This window comes from Mytilus edulis, chromosome 2, assembly GCF_963676685.1.
Source record: "Mytilus edulis chromosome 2, xbMytEdul2.2, whole genome shotgun sequence".
Classification (NCBI taxonomy): domain Eukaryota; kingdom Metazoa; phylum Mollusca; class Bivalvia; order Mytilida; family Mytilidae; genus Mytilus; species Mytilus edulis.
The window spans coordinates 50,954,105-50,957,818 of record NC_092345.1 but is presented as its reverse complement, the minus strand read 5'-3'; positions in this window follow the sequence as shown (position 1 = coordinate 50,957,818).

Sequence of the window (3,714 nt, the reverse complement as noted above, 5' to 3'; positions counted from 1 at the left end):
GTCCGTATTTTCATTTCCAGACAGACCATACACCTTGAAATTATCATAATGCTACAAACTTTTTTCCCATGAAACTGTTGATTCAATTTTTGCAGAGAAAAAAAAGATACATGAAAATAATTTTAGAAAGCGACATTACATAACCTCTAGCCAATGTAGAATAAAGAAACACACAGCTATACACACAGTAAAACTCAGTTTAAAAGAAGTCTGAGTCCGATGTCAGAATATGTAACAAAAGAAACTATTAAAGCAAAATGACAATGAGACATTTGAGACTGTCCCCCTCAAAGGGATGAACTTCATATTCAAATATAGTTTAAATAAATCATTTTTATTCAAATAAATCAAAACACGGTTTACAATTCTGATATATGAAATTAATAGGATTCAAAAACAAGCAAAATTGCATTTATTAATCTTCCTCCTCCTTTATTTTGGATAGGATAACATATAATTTTATATCGATATAAAATAGTAAGAAATAAACACATGTACATACCATTCCTATACATACTTGAATGATTGTGAACATTTATATTTTATATAATCTGTGTTTACTTAATATGTTGGTTAAATACACCATGTGCCAATTTGTTTTCATTAATTAAATCAAATGTTAATAATTTAACACAATTATTGAAATCAGAAATCATATTTTTAGCTCACCGTTCAAAAAAGCCATCACTTGGCGTCCGTCGTCGTCTGTCGTCGTCGTCGTCCGTCTGGTGTAAACTATTCCAAACATCTTCTCCTCTGATACTACTGAACCAACTCCAACCAAACTTTAGCTGAATGATCCTTTAGATATCTAGAATAAATTTGTGTTTTATTGTCTGTTTTGTCAAAAAAAACATGGCCCCATAGCTATAAATAAAACGTAAGGGTAAAATGCAGTTTTTGGCTTATATCACAATATCCAAAGCAGCTAGAGCAAATCTGACGAGCGGTTAAATTGTTCATAAGGTAACGTTCTATCAGCCCTGAAATTATCAGCTGAATCCAATAACCCATTGTTGGGTTGCTGCCACTAAATTGGTAATTTTAAGGAAATGTTGCAGTTTTGGGTTATTATCTTGAATAGTATTAATGATAAAGATAAACTGTAAACAGCAAATATGTTCAGCAAAGTAAGATCTACAAATAAGTTTTATTTGACCAAAATTGTCAATTGACCCCTTAAAGAGTGATTACCCTTTAAGGACAATTTTACACAATTTGTTAATCATGGTTTTTTTTAAATCTAGAATAAAGTTTGTGTTTTAATTTCTGTTTTGTCAAAAACCATGGCCCCCATGACCTTAAATAGAACACAGGGATAAAATGCAGTTTTTGACTTATGTTTCGAAAACGAAAGCAGTTAGAGCAAATATGACGTGGGTTAAAAGTGTTCATAAGGTAAAGCCCTGAAATTTAAGATGAATCTAGTAACCCATTGTTGGGTTGCTGCCACTAAATTAGTAATTTTTATTTTATTTTGCTTTTGAAGAAAGTATGACAAAAAACTGCATTTTCAAACACTTATTAATATACATTAAACCAAAAAAACAAACTACGATGAATTTGGACACTTAAACTCTGAAACGAAAGATAAATTCCAAAAAATTAAGGTGACCGATTCAGGCTCTTGATAGCCTCTTGTTTTCATATAGATCTAATTTACGAAATATGAAGTCACTTTTATTTTGTGCGTCATTCAAAATGTCATACTAAACAATTTTTTTTATAATTCACAAAATGGGTACTCTCCAGCCAGATGGTAAATTGGAAAGATCACCATATAAATACTCGAAAAGAATTATCAACATGTGTTCACAAAGTGAGATGTGTATCTCCAATATGTAAATAAATTATTTTAGAGGTTGAATTATCCTGGTTGATTTTGTTATATACGAGGCTGACATGTTTGACAAAGCCTCTTTTGTTAACTAATTTAATGCACCTACCTAAATTACCATGCAACATTTACATAGGGTAAAAATGAACATTCCTAAATTTTGCATGAATTAAACATAATGTCTTTTTCTGGACGGTAGTCTATCTAGTTTCTAAAAATCTGATTGAACCTAATGCAATATTTAAATTCAAAAGCAAAATAAGATGTTCATTGTAAAATATTTAAGAAGTCTTCCTAAAAAAAATTTGGTCTAAACGACAAGATGGCAAAAACATTTGTTTGTGTGGCAATAATCTCTATATGCCTTATAAACAGCGAAATTATCGTATATAGGTAAAAGATTTTTTTTCCCCGTCAATTTAAACAGAAATAATGTTGTACTGGTTCTTGGAACAGCTTTCTATTGATGATTTTAAAGTCGCCCAAAATACAGCTATCTGGAAATTGGGATCATTAGCTTTTCTGTGTTCAGAGAAAATACATCAAACGAACGGAAAACAACTGTCATATTCCTGACTTGGTACAGGCTAGTATGATAAAAAGCAACAATATGCATTTCGAAGTCTAACTTAAATACCACTTGGAGTCATGTAGAAATACTTAGCATTCCATCATGGCCTTTGTCCTTATTCAACGAACCAGAAACAATTCTAAGGCTATTTTGATTTGTGAATACTGTATATATCATGCGGTTTTAAGTTAAAATTTAAGAGGATTTTATGTGTAGGAAAATTGTTAGGTAAATGTAGTTATTTTAATAAGTTTTACTTATACTACAAAATATGTAGGACAACTATCCTTTCTGAAATAATAAGTAAACGTTCATAATTTTAATCTGTGCCTATGAAAATGTATTTGAACAAACTTTAGAAGAATAAAGGCAACAATAGTATACCGCTGTTAAATAGTCATAAACAGAATAAGTGAAAAAATATCTGGGAAGAGAGGTCCATCTGGGAAGAGAGGTTCAATATTAAAAATATTTACAAAAAATGGCTTAAACGACAAACAATTATTTCCAAAACATAAAATAATATCATTCACAATTTTCACCTTTTGCAGTTGTCTATGTTTAAGTTCAATATAACCATACATATCATAATTGTCCGTGTACAACATCATAGTTTGCCATGCTTCAAGCAATATGTGACCGATAAACCACTACAAGTCATCTTCTGCTGTATTCTGAATGTTGTTTAAGCCATTTTTTTGTAAATGTTTTTAATATTGGACCTCTCTACCCAGATATGTTTTCATTTATTCTGTTTGTGACTATTGATTAATTAAGCCATATCATTTAATGCACCACATGTTCAATAAACGTTTCCACCTCAGGAATAGATTACCTTAGCTGTATTTGGCAAATCTTTAAGGAAATTTTGGTCCTCAATGTTTTTTTTAACAGGTATAGCCAGTGGGAAAAAGTATAACAAAAATACCGAACTTCATTTTATCCCTATGTTCTATTTTTAGCCATGTCTGCCATGTTGGTCATTGAACACATTTTTTAAAACTAGATACCCTTATGATGATTAGGGCCAAGTTTGGTTAAATTTGTCTCCGTAGTTTCAGAGAAGATTTTTGTAAGAGATGACAAAAAATACCGAAAAATTGTTATAAATTGACTATTAAGGGCAATAACTCCTTAAAGGGTCGACTGTCAGTTTTGGTCAGGTGATACTTATTTGAAGATCTAACTTTGCTGAAAATTTAAAAGCAGATAAATTTTAACCTGATGAACATTTTTACCTTGAGAGATATGCTTTTAATGCTTTATTTTCAGAGATATAAGCCAAAAACTGCATTTTGCCCTTATA